Source organism: Chelonia mydas, chromosome 16, assembly GCF_015237465.2.
Source record: "Chelonia mydas isolate rCheMyd1 chromosome 16, rCheMyd1.pri.v2, whole genome shotgun sequence".
Lineage (NCBI taxonomy): Eukaryota > Metazoa > Chordata > Testudines > Cheloniidae > Chelonia > Chelonia mydas.
In genome coordinates this window covers 4686848-4700464 of record NC_057857.1, presented here as the reverse complement: position 1 = coordinate 4700464, position 13617 = coordinate 4686848, and the positions used below count along the sequence as shown (strand labels likewise).

Here is a 13617-nt window from a genome sequence, read left to right as displayed (position 1 = left end):
GGTACGAGCCCACCCTGGCTTAAACAGGAGATCTTCAACAACCTGAAACTCAAAAAAAGAGTCATACAAAAAGTGGAAACTAGGTCAAATTATGAAGGATGAATATAAAAAACAACATATGGATGTAGGGACAAAATTAGAAAGGCCAAGGCACAAAATGAGATTAAACTAGCTAGGGACTAAAGGGTAACAAGAAAACATTTTACAAATACCTTAGAAGCAAGAGGAAGACAGGGTAGGTCCCATTACTCAATGAGGAGGGAAAGACAATAACAGAAAATGAAGCAGTGGCCAAAATGTTAAATGCCTTTTTTGTTTCAGTTTTCCCCAAAAAGTTAGCAGTGATTGGACAACTAAGATAGTGAACATCAGTGTAAATGAGGTAGGATCTGAGACTAAAATAGGAAAAGAACAAGTTAAGAATTACTTAGACAAGTTGGATGTCTTCAAATAGGCAGGGTCTGATTAAACACATCCTCGAATACTTAAGGAACTAGCTGAAGAAATGTCTGAGCCATTAGCAATGAGCTTTGAGAACACATGGAGGATGGGAGAGATCCCGGAGGACTGGAAAAGGGCAAATATAGTCCCTATCTATAAAAAGGGGAATAAGGACAACCCAGGGAATTATAGACCAGTCTTCTTGATTTCAGTATCCAGAAAAATAATGGAGCAAAGAATCAAACAATCAATTTGCAAACAGCTAGAAGAAAATAAGGTGACAAGTAACAGCCAAAAATGGATTTGTTAAGAACCAATCAAGTCAAACCAATCCAATATCCTTCTTCAACAGAGTAACAAGCCTTGTGGATGGGGAGAAGCAGTAGATGCAGTATATCTTGACTTTAGTAAGTCTTTTGATACTGTCTCACATGACCTTCTCGTAAATAAACTAAAGACATATAGTCTACACAAACCTACTGTAAAGAGGGTGCAGGACTGGTTTGAAAAGCTTAATCGGAGAATAGTTATCAATGGCTCGCAATCAAGCTGGAAGGGCATAGCGGGTGGGGTCCCACAGGCATCTGCCCTTGGTCTGATTCTGTTCAATATCTTCCTCCTTGTACAGCACCTGGCCATGGAGGGGTGGCCATGACAGACTGCAACCAGCCCTTGAACAGAGGGGCTAGACTTGAGGGGTTGTGGTTGGCCATTGCGGCAGGAGCGAACGGGAAAGACTGCTGTTAAACACACACACGCACCCCGGAAGGGGGCGAGTGTGGACTTGGGGGCACTGCTGGAGGGCAGTGTTCTGAAGAGGACACCGGGAGCAACGCGGATCAAGATGCCAACTGAGGGTGAGAGACGGATGGGACACCACTGGCAGGGGGTGCTCTGTATGAACTGAGCTAATTCCCAGAGTGAACAGCAGGAGGCGCTGTGGTGGTGAGTCCCAACCCCATCACACCCTAGTATTTAGTCAACCGAGGAAGAAGCATGGGGTAAAACAATTAGTCTGCCTCTTGCCACCCCCAGACAAACAGTCTAGTGGAAAGGTTCCCTGGACTCTTAAGTCCAATGCTAAGAATATACATGGACAAAACAGCTGGAGATTGGGATGAGTTATTGCCTTAGCTATTATTTGCTTACAGGGAAGTACCCCAAGAGTCCACAGGATTTGCCCGGTTTGACCTCCTTTATGAGAGACAGGGCAGAGGCCCCCTAGATCTTGTTAGGGACTCCTAGAAGAGTGCTCTGAACCAGAGGGGAAGCCCATAGCTGAATACATAACCAAGCTCAGAGAGGATTTAAAATTCATGATAGATGTAGGACAGCAAAATCCAGGCTTCACAAGAAGAGTGGTACAATGGAAATACCTGTGAACGAGCATTTGATGTGGGAGGCTTGGTACTGATGTTACTCCCAGTAAAGCAGCATGAGATGCAAAATTCTTGGGAAGGACCTTTGGAGGCTGTGGAGCAGGTTAATGAGGTTACTTATAATGTGCAGAAGCCCCTCAGGGAGGTTGCGCTATAGACTGTTCCCATACATAGACTAAAAGCTTATCACAACTGTGAGGCTGTTGAGAGTATGATATGTTGTAAAGAGGAGGACTGCATCACAGCCTCTCTAATAGATTTGGTGGTGGAGAGCTACGGGGAGAACGTTGATATATGTGAAGGGTTAATACCAAGGGAAAGGTTAGAAATCATGGCTGTGTTGAAACACCACCAGCAGGTGTTTTCATGCAATTATAGAGCCTAGTAGCCCCATGGCATCCCCCGTTGTCATGGTCCACCGAAAAGGATGGACCTATAAGACTTTGGGTTGACTACAGAAAACTTAATGCTGTCACAGTACCCGTGCCTTACCCTATGCCAAGGACTCACAGACTCTGAGGACACACTAGACGTATTAAGCAGTGCAAAATTCCTGAGCTCTTTGGCTCTTACCAGGAGATACTGACTTAACCAGATGTTATGTGGACTACAGGAGTTCACACACGTAGGTAGATGAGATCATCATTCTTAGCCGCACTTGGCAAGACCACAAAAATCATGTGGGCATCGTGTTGCAAAGACGCACAAGATGCAGGTTTGCTGGCTCAGGTATCAAAATGCAAAATAGGAGCAGCTAAAGTCCCTTATTTTGGTCATTGGGTCAGGGATGCAAATTCATCCTGATCCCCTAAAAGTAGAATCTATTATCAACTGGCCTATACCCCAAGCTAGTATCACAGATTTGTAGAAGGTTTTAGTGATGTGATATATCAGTTATCACAGATCTCTGTAAAAAGAATAATCTAGACAAAGTGGTTTGGTCTGAGACCTGTCAAAAGGGTGTTGATAAAATAAAGGTCTTGTCCAAAAAGTCAGTTCTGGCCAGTCCTGATTTTAATAAAGTGTTTGAGCTGTGAACGGATGTGGGGACAGTTCTGATACTAGCAGGGGAGAGCAACCGCACTGCATTCTTAAGCAAAATATTGACCACCACTGAATACAATGATTCTGTCACAGAGGTGGAGTGCTACGTGATTGTGTGGGTAGTCGAACAGTGAAAATGTTACCTGTTCACCAGAATTGTAGGGTGTTAACAGATCACTCTCCGTTGGTGTGGTTGCACAGGACCAAAGGTACCAACTCTAAGCAGTTGTGCTGGAGCATAGTGCTGCAGGAAAATGAGATTGTGCACTTCAAGGGGAAAGAAAACATAGCAGGAATTGTCCTGTCCAGAAAAGAGAGCCAAGAACGGATGCCTGCAGAATAGCCAGTGGCTAGCCCAACTGTGTCAATGTCTGGGGGAGCCATGACACAGCAACTCTTGACAAAGGTCCCCTGTTCTTTGCAAACAACTCTTTTCTCAGACCTGACAAACTCACTACACCAAACATGTCTTATGGGATATTTATCCATAAAGAGTAATATGTAAAGGTATCTATGGAAAACTCATAACTCATCAAGATTCATACAGCAGGCAGGAGAGTGCCCTGGCTATGAATAAAGACAAAAGATTGTTTCAGTATAACAGAGTGTAGGTAAAGGCATTCTGGATCCATTTACTGAAGAAATCCCTTAAGGAGCAGGTGGGCCTTTCATGAATAATGGGATCCTGATGGTTGTGAAACCAGCCAGCTGTGCCATGGACTAGACTTTGCGGGGAAAGCCTATTTTATTAGATACCAAAGGTAACTACTGATAAGTGTAGACCCAGACCCAGGTTTGCATTTTATTATTTTGTGCTGGAACCAGTTGTTTCCCCCTCACTGTCTCTCAATTCTAGTGAACTCTCTATTCTTTGTTAAGAACATAAGAACGTCCGTACTGGGTCAGACCAATGGCTCATCTTCCGACAGTGGCCAATCCCAGGTGCTTCAGAGGCAAACGCAAGAGGCGATCATCGGGTGATCCATCCCCTGCTGTCCACTCCCAGCTGCTGGCAGTTAAAGGCTAGGGACATCCAGAGCATGGGGTTGTGCCCCTGGCCGTCTTAGCGAACAGCCATTGATGGACCTATTCTCCATGAACTTATCTAGTTCTTTTTTGAGCCCTGTTACAGTTTTGGCCTTCACAGCATCCCATGGCAACGAGTTCCACAAGCTGACTGTGCGTTGTGAAACAAACCTATTTTTGTTTTATAAGTGCTCCCAAGTGCTGTGTGGTTTACAGGTAAAGCTGCTGGACTGAGGGAGAAGAGGGATGGCCAGTACTGTTGTCAAGGGTGGAACCCTACGTGGAAGTCCCTGAGACTCTAAGTGATGTCTAACATTGTCTGCAAGGACTTGGTATCCCAGCCATGAGAGAGCAAACCCATTCTGCTGACAGAGAGGCACCAGGAAACCCTGCCAGCCTGGCTCATTTGCGTGTTTGGAAAGCAAAGGAAATATTGGTGCCATATGACAGAGCTTTCTGTAGCACCAGAAACCCAGGCAGTCAGGCTGGCAGCACTGGTCCAGAGGAGGATCTCCCTCATTGTCCTGCAAACTGTTGTGCCCCTCACGACCCACCTCACAATGTGCCACTGCCTGGCTGTGGGACAAAGACCCACAGCGAGAGATTCCAAAGGAGCGTACAGGAGTGGAGACTGGAAATGCTGTGGGACCCCCACTTTGTATAAATGACTAGCTGTTACCTTTGTGGCATGAATTGTATTTCTGATGTCAGGAATGTGCAGCGATAACATAACAGACATAAAGCTGTGTCAAAGGCAGGGAATTTGGTTCCTGAAATGAGTGACAGCTCTCCGGCCAGAGAAGTAACAGGACTTGGGCATAATGTCCATAGACACAGAGATTCCAAGGCCAGAAGGCACCACTGTGATCTCTAGTCTGACCTCCTGTATAACACAGGCCAGAGACCTGCCCTGAATTAATTCCTTTGGAACTAGAGCAGAGCTTTTAGACAAACATCCAGTCTGGATTTAAAAATTGCCAGCGATGGAGAACGCACCATGGCCCTCCGTGAGCTGTTCCAAGGATGCCCTATTTCCACTCTGATGGGACACGCTCTTCATTCCCTGCGCTGGCCACAAAGGGATTCTGTGCTCCCTTATTTCTAGCTTGCAGACAGCAGAGGGAGCAACTTGCACGCACCTTGTCGCTGCGGATGGTCTGTCTAAACCCTGGCCTGGATTAGACACTGATAGAACAGGTTGATGACTACACCAAAGTAGTTAGCTTACATTCCACTCTGCTTGGTTTCACTCCATCATTCCTGTTCATACAAACACAATGGAGAAGGGGCCTGGGGCTGCACCCGCCCCCAGCCAGACACTAGAGAGAGGGAGGGAGTAGCCATGCACAGGCACTGGAGAGCAGCTAGACTCCCAGGCTTCCCCCCATCAGCTCACAGCAATCTTTTACACTTCCCCCATCACTGAAGTTCCTATGTATGTTTGCACTGCTGGGGCTGGTTAGGACATGCCCTTAGGAGCCTGCAACATCACACCATTGTGCTGAAACATCATCATACACTGATGTAACATCCACAGCCAGAGGGTTAGAGGCTTTTTCTGTGGTAGGAGTGGCCTGAAAACTACACAGAAAAGACCCGTTCTGTCCTGCGGCCAGGGACGGTGGAGTAGGGCCCGAGGCCCTGTGCCATGGCTTGGGCTGTGGGCAGAGCGAAGCCCAGGGTCCTGAGCTGGGGGCAGCGGAGCAGAGCCGGGGCCCTGTGCCGTGGGAGGGGATGGCGGAGCGGGGCCCGGTGCCGTGGCTGGGGATGGCAGAGCGGGGCCCGGGGCCCTGTGTTTCAGGCAGGGGCAGCAGAGCGGGGCCCGGGGCCGTGGCTGGGGATGGCGGGGCCCGGGGCCCTGGGCCGTGGCTGGGGATGGCAGGGCCCGGGGCCCTGGGCCGTGGCTGGGGATGGCAGGGCCCGGGGCCCGGGGCCGTCGCTGGGGATGGCAGGGCCCGGGGCCCGGGGCCGTCGCTGGGGATGGCAGGGCCCGGGGCCCGGGGCCCTGTGTTTCAGGCAGGGGCAGCAGAGCGGGGCCCGGGGCCATGGCTGGGGATGGCGGGGCCCGGGGCCGTGGGCCGTGGCTGGGGATGGCGGGGCCCGGGGCCGTCGCTGGGGATGGCGGAGCAGGGCTCCATCTTTACTTGCAGTATCACCCTTTTAAATTTTATCTCAAGCTCAAGGCAGCTCTGAGGGACTCGTGTATCAGCCTGTCCAGCTGCTCAGAGCAAGGGGGAAGGGAGGAAAGTGCAGTTCCTCCTTTCTCCTTCCTCCCTCAGCAGCTGGGATGGGGAGCGGGGGAATCCTTCACTTCTTCCTCTCTGTGTGACCCCTGTCCCTCCTCCTCTGTTTAAAGCTCCTCTCTCTAATTTTCAGGGCAGTTTTCTCTGGAGGGGCCTTGGAGGACAGAGGTTGGAAGCTACAGTCTCTACCTGCCCCCAAACTAACCCTGCCGTAGGTCTCACCTCAATGCGTCCCGACGAGCTGCATGTCTTCAAGCCCTCGGTTCCTTGGCTCCGCAGAGCAGGGTCCCCGAGCTGGGTGACACCAGAACAGCACTGAGCTCAGTCATCAGGGAAGAGGAAACCACTACTCCCCACAGCGCTCTGCTGAGGGCGTGAGATAAAGTCCCCCTGCCCTTCCTGGAGCGCTAGACAGCCAGGCAAAGAATGCAAATCATGCATAAACAAAAATCTCCACTGACCAGTTCCTGGAAAAGCACCTCCAGTCTGTGCTGTGCGGGGGAAAGGGGCTAAGGTGCAGTATCTGGCCCTGCTCTGCTCCCCGGTGCTTCTGCTGCAATTTACTCTGCAGCATTTTAACACAATGTATTCCCCCGAAGAGAGAGCTCACGGGTGCCTGCACCTCTGGCCACATCCTGCTCTCTGCAGACAAATAGGGGCCAGGCTGCCCTGGGACTGCACTAAACTGCACCCAATTCAAAGTTTGGCCTCTCAAGGTGCAGTCTGCTCTAAATGTGAATGCACCAGCCAGCCGGGCTGTCCCAGGGCTTCCTGGCTCTCGGGAACAGCCCCAGCCTTGGTCTCCTCACCCCACCATCTGCCCCTCACACTTAGCTTGCCGCTCGCCTCACTGCATGAATGGCCCCTTGCACTGTTTGTCCTAGTCAGGAAGCTAGAGCTCACGCAGAACGTGGCTACCTGCCTGTTAGCAGGACTCAGCCCCAGGGGACATATTAACATCAGTTCTCCAGGAACATCGCTGGCTTCCTCTTTGATTGCAGGGGTTTGCTTTGGTCGAAGGCCCCAGGCCATTGGCAGATGGTGTTCTGCCTGCTTCTGCAGGGGCTGTTCCTAAGTACCCTGAGTGTGGGGGCTGGGCACTCCACTGGCACATTCAGCAGTGCTGAGGCTCCCCCCATGCCGCAGGTGTCTCTGATTCACAGGCACAGCACAACCAGAGGGGGGAAGTTAGGGTATCCAGGCACCAGTCACACCATGGCTACTCTGCACATCACACACTCGGGAACCCCGCTCTGCACTTGGGGGAGGAGACCGAGGGAGAAAGGATCAGCTGGGCAGCGAGAGGGAGCGCAGGACCCGGGGGGAGGGCGAGGACGCATCCAGGGTGTTGCAGCTCCTGATGGGAGGTGTCCCAGCCGTGCACTGCAGCACCCCACCCCACATGCCATGGGGACAGCGCACAAAGTAACCGAGGGAGAGGACGAGGAGGGTGAGGCTGCCCCTGGCTCCAAGACAAAGGACAGGCCGATACTTTCCAAACAAAACTAGGAGACAAGGAAGAGCTCCCTTGGCCTCACTGAGGTGCAGATCAGCCAGCGGCACGGGCTCATCCCAGAGCCCTGGGGGAGCTGTATGATAAGCTGAATAGGAACCTGGAAATGATGACGCATTAGCCATGGGTCACCACCATTCTGGGCATGTGGCCCACTGGGTCCTTCCCAAGGACCATGGGGTGCCATTGGAGTCGGTTTCTGTCCCTCGCTGCCTCGAGGGCTTCCTCAGTGCCCTAGTGAGGAGGGCAATGCAATGCCTCACAGACAGAAAGAAGCCTTTGGAGAGGATGCAGGAAGTGCACAAGACAGCCCACTTCCCCTCTGTGACTGGCTGGGGGACACATCTCCCTGCGGTCCCGGTGTGGCCAGTGCTGCCTTCAGACACACACACTCTCTGAATACGTGCCCTGAGGAGCACAGATCCAGCAACCCTCCCAGGGCACAACTGACAACGAGATGTGGCAACCCAGGAAAGGTGCCCATGGGATCTGACTGTGTATTCGGCTCAAAGGAAAGGGCACTATAAGTGTGACCTACCTTCGTGGTTCCTCTCTGTAAGAAGTGCTCTAAAGGGGGTGACTGTAGGGCATGGGAGTTCACAGCCTGATCTTCCCCAAGGGAAATCAGCCTGCAACAGTCTCTGTACAGCAGCCAGGAGGGCCCACGATGAGCCACAGACTGTGGGGCTGAGCCCTGGCCAGGGAGAGCTACCTGTCAGGTATCCAGGAATGAATTAGAAATGGTGCCTCAGGTACTAGGCCTGAGGAGACCATCTATTGGACTGCCCCCAGCTGGCCAAGCTAGGGACTTTTTTTTTAATCTTTTAAGTAACTGTTTTAAGACACCATCTATGGTATCTACAACTGTTCCTTAACAGCCAGGTCTAGTAAATGATTCATGCTGTGGGTTGGCGCACTTATCGGCATCCACAAGGAATAGTGCCTCTCAGGCTATCAGCTGAAGTGCACCCAGTTCTTGGCCCTGGATTGTTGTGTTCCTGGTTTTTAGAGGACTAGTTAACCTGATCTCAGTTCACAGTGGCAGCATACACACCATCAAATACTTCGGGCAGGGGCGGGGCAGGAGAGGGGAAATCCAGGTGTGATAACTGGCTGTGAATTACAGTAATTGGCCAATTAACACCCCTGGCATTCCCCAATGTCCAAAGCATTTAATCATGTAGATATGCCCTAAAACACAGGAACCACTGATAGATTCTCCAGACACTAAGTTTCTGTAGGTTGCAAAGTAGGACTTTAGCTAAGATAGACACATATAGGCTCTTTTTTTTGTTTGTTTCTTTCACTGTTTTGTTTTTTTTCCTTCTGGTATTTTGTTCCATTTGCTGCTTGTCACTAGTCCCAGGGTCCTGAAGGAAAGAAATGCAGGTCATCAGTCGGCCCTCCAGGGCACTGACAACTGGAACACGCAGGGTAGTGTAACTAGACCCTGGCCTAGTCTAAGGTGGAAGAATCATTTGATTTCACCCTGAGATCAGCAAGGGCCAGAGACTGAACACCAGAGACAAGAAAAGAGGCAGAGGTGCAGCTAGCCCTGTAACCAAAACCAGGTACCTACGCTGTGATCAAGTCACCTCTTAACCTTCTTTCTGACAAGCTAAACAGACCAGAATCCTTTAGCCAGGCGGGTTTTCCAGACCTTGATTATTCTTGGGGCCCTTCTCTAAACTCTTTCCAACTTATCAACATTATTTTTGAAGTGTGGCCAACAGAACTGGACAGAGTACCCAGTAAGAGTCTCCATTAATGCTGTTTAGGGGCATCTATAGCACCTCTGGGCTACGGCCGCTCACTAGTGCTCTGCTTGTACAGCTAAAGAATAGCATTTTGGTGTCTTAAACACCTCACTGCACTGTGAGCTCATACTGAGTTCATTTGCAACATGATCTCTAATGACCTTTTGTGAAGCGCTGCTTTCCAAATTACAGCTCCTTGCACTATAACAACCTTCGTGGTTCCTCTCTGTAAGATGGTGGATTCTCCATTCCTTGGAATTTTTAAATCAAGATTGTCTGTATTTCTAAAAGATATGCTCTAGTTCAGTCCCTGAGCTCTCCCTGACACTGTTTAGGAAGGCAGCAAGCCTATCTGTGGTATCAAAAAGATTGAGAAACACTGCTCTAGCTCAACCAAAATTTATGGACTCAATGCAGGAATTGCTGGGCGAGCTTCTCTGGCTTGTGTTATGCAGACAGAGAGACTAGACAATTATCCCTTTTGGTCTTAACATCTATTAATCTCTTCCAGTAGTGGTCTCATCAATGCTTACAAAGAGGTAATACCACTTGTGACCCGAGGTGCCTAGGATACCCTACACTGAAAATGCCAAGGTCAGAGCAGGCTGCAAAAAGAAGAGCAGATTCTCCCAAAAACTGGTGGTTAACACTGTAGTTAGATTCACCCACCAGTCACAAACTGCTCCTGGTCCCCCCACACTGGTTATCAAGAAGCTGAAAAAAAAGAAATCACACAGCCCCCTTTATTGCATCCCAGTCTCTGGCTCCCAATCAACAAATAGGTCCAGTAAAGTGAGAAGTTATTTAAAACTCTATTCACTTTACAAAATGTTCTTCTGTTCCCCAAAGGGCCAACCACATTACCAGATCAATACTAGTTTGGATCTTAACAAAAATACCATGCTGCCAGCCAATCCTTTAATATCTAAAAACTAAAGCTTTTATTATAAAAGAAAAAGAAGAGAGTTGTTAAATGGTCAAAGCAATCAGATACGTACATATGACTTCAGAGTCCATATATCAGGTTCTTAGCAGCATTGGTGAGTTTGCTGGCTTTTAAAGTCCCTCTGGAATACATCCACAGCTTGGATGGGTCTATCAATCCTTTGTCCAAAACTTCAGTTTGTAGAGAAGTTACTCCAAAGGTGAGAGAAGCAGAGCTAAAGAAAAATGGAGACGATGCAGCTACCTTTTTTATATCCTTTTCCATGTGACTTGTATTTCCTTTATCCCAAATACAAACTCAAAGCGCATGGGCATGGAAAAGTTCTTGGAGTCCCCTGTCCACAGGCATGTCTCTACCTGTCCTGCTGACTCACAGGCATAGCCCCTGGCTTCTCTCAATGGGTTCATTGTACAGCTGATTGCCCTTGATGGGCCATTAAGCAGTCTGGATAGTGCTGATGCCAACCTGCCTGGCTGTGTCACCAAGAAACACAGCACAGGTTTGAGATACAGATATATCATACATATTTATAACTCACAATACAAAGATGATACATATATATATAAACAAGATTATCATACTTAGCAAATCATAACTTTTCCACTTCCATGGCATATCTTGTAAGATTCATTGCAATTTTGTAATATTAATATCAATCATATAAATGGTCACCTATATGCCATACAAAAAGAAAAGGAGGACTTGTGGCACCTTAGAGACTAACCAATTTATTTGAGCATAAGCTTTCGTGAGCTACAGCTCACTTCATTGGATATGTTATGCAGGCAGAGAGACTAGACAATTATCCCTTTTAGTCTTAACATCTATTAATCTCTTCCAGTAATGGTCTCAATGCTTACAAAGAGGTAATACCACTTCTGACCCGAGGTGCCTAGGATAACCCACACTGAAAATGCGAAGGTCAGAGCAGGCTGCAAAAAGGAGAGCAGTATCACACCCCTAACGCGCTCCTGCACAATATTCACCAATTGTGATGAAACTAGATGTCCCAAACTCCATTCTGGCCTCTGGGGGACACCACATTGTGTATCACAACTTGACCCTGGTCACATTAGTGCTGGGCAAACATAATATGATTTTTAGAAACCCATGAATTCCTTTGTCGTTGGGTTGTGATAGGGGCTCAGACCTAACCATCTGGACTGAGCTCTATGCAGGGAGGATGATTATAGAGTGATTGAGGTAAACGCAAAGTTGTTTCCTTTTCCAGTACTTCTGCTTCCTTTTTTCAATAGTTTTGTTCACAAACGAACAAATATCTGGGGCTTTTAATCATTTTACTTGGAGTTTTCCAGGCTGCTGTCTGCAGTGTCACTGTTTCTGTCTTCTTGTCTAGAAGACATAAGCAGTTCCAACATGCTGCGTGTGCTGTATGGGCAGGGAAGTTGAAAATGCTTTTGTGGTTTTATAAAAAAAGGTGGATTATATCTATGGAGACCACACTCCCTCAGCCTCTCTTCAGAGACTTCCTCATTCTCACACCCAAACGATACAACAGTGGCTCCAGTCTGCCTTGCCCCACTTCCACAGAACAGCACGTCGTTGTCAGTGTGCACACAAGGCTGAGAATCACAGCCGATGCTATAAACATGTGCCTTGGTTTATGTTGAGTCCCAGTGTCACAATGAGGCAGCCCTTCCTTCGTTTGAACCCCAGGATAAGCGTGCTGTAAACAGAAGTGGAGAGAAAGGGTAAAAGGAAATGTAAGAAGGAAAAACAGACCTCAGACATGAAGGCCGGATAAAATACTGGGGAGAGGAAACGAGCATGAAACAAAAGGGAGAAAGTGAACCCTCACCCGGGGGCCTGGAGAGAAGCCATGGGCACTTCCTGATACTCATGGACCCCTCCATGTTCACAGCCTTGCAGCAGAACTCCTCCCACTTCCCCACCCACACGGGTCATCCTGGTGTGCAGACAAATTACAACTGGAAAAGCAGGAGGGAAGCCGACTAAGGAGCTGTGAATTGTGATGCATTCATACTCCTCAGTGATCTGTGCAGGCCTAGGCCAGAGCCCGGGATGGAGCAATGCAGAGTGGTGCTGCCTCTGCGAACACGTGGTGGTGCAGGCGGAGGAAAGACAAGTGATGGGGGCGATACAACAGCTGTTTGGAAAACACTCTTGGTTGGCTCAGCTTCCACGCTGTTGTTACCCGAGTCAAAGGAGAACGTACGGCATGAAATGTACAGCAGCCCTGCAGGCACGGAGGAGTATTACTGGGGGGGCTCGTTAATACAGCGTCTGGATCTACCCATCTAGGGAAAGAGGGAGGAGGCCCTTTCCAATAGTCACCTAGCAGCTAACACATAAGGGTTGTTAGGGATAATGCTGGCTCTAGCCGTGGGCGGTGGGTGAACCCCCCCTCACCTGCCAGAGAGTCTTGAGCGCCCACCTGAGGAGCCCCTGCAGCAGGAGGAGCCCCAGCCCGCCTGCCCCAACCCGCCCCCCCCCCCGAGCCACTCACCCCACCCCACGCAGCTCCATGCCGCCGCCAGGCCTTCAAGTAGAGGGGGAGGAAGGGCAGGGCCTTGGGCCTCAACATGGGTGGGGCCACACCCCAGGTCAGGGGAGGTTTAGCCTGCCCTGGCCTAGGATACCCGCTGCCCATGGCTGTAATCCTTTCATTTTGGGGAGCCCCGAAATCAGTTTGAAGAGGGTGTGTCAGACCGAGAGGCAGACAGAGTCAAACAAGCCCACAGGCAGCTCAGGGGCTGGCTAGGAGAATAGAAACTGGTGCTAGTCTGGCCCTGTGACATCAAAGGGAAGCCAGTCTGACTTAGCTTGCAGTGAAGCAGAGACAAAATGTGCATGGTAGGAGTTTGTTGTTTTAAAACCCATTTTTCTCTGATGCTTTGTTCCAACTGCTAAATAAAAACCCTTTGTTGGAAGGAGGTTGTTGGTCACTGTCCCTGGTTCCTGAAGGGAGGAAGCACAGCTGCCCTCGACCCAACCAGGCCTGCAGAGTGAGCAGCAGTTGGTATATATAGGGTAGCATACCAGGGTCCAGTCTGAGAGCTGAAGTGTCATGTGATTCCCCACTGAGATAGGGAATGGCAAGAAGCCGAACATCTGAAGCGGGTGCATTCAGAGAGCAGAAAGGACCAAAAGGTCAACTTGCCCCATAAGCATGGCAATTACATGTGGAACCCATCTGCCAGGTGGAATTGGCAGTAAAAAGGGCCTGGTTCAATATCCGGGGGCTCCTCTTAACGTTACAAAACAAACTGGCTTAAGCCCCTGCACC

General features: G+C 49.5%; 1 protein-coding gene across 6 annotated transcripts in view; it reads right to left on the bottom strand.

Annotated features, from left to right (window-relative positions):
• The window catches only part of TOR4A (torsin family 4 member A), a 32344-nt gene extending 25597 nt beyond the window's left edge, over positions 1–6747 (bottom strand). For 2 of the 6 annotated variants that reach the window (XM_043530729.1, XM_043530728.1), the window contains exons 1-2: positions 6356–6625; positions 3008–3108 (exon numbers count right to left, since the gene is read on the bottom strand). The gene's annotated coding sequence lies outside the window, so the exon portion shown is untranslated. Of the gene's footprint in view, positions 1–1817; positions 1913–3007; positions 3109–6355 lie in introns of all 6 variants that reach the window. The other 4 variants (XM_043530730.1, XM_037879847.2, XM_043530731.1 and 1 more) reach the window with 4 other exon arrangements.
• Between the last annotated feature and the right edge of the window lie 6870 nt (positions 6748–13617).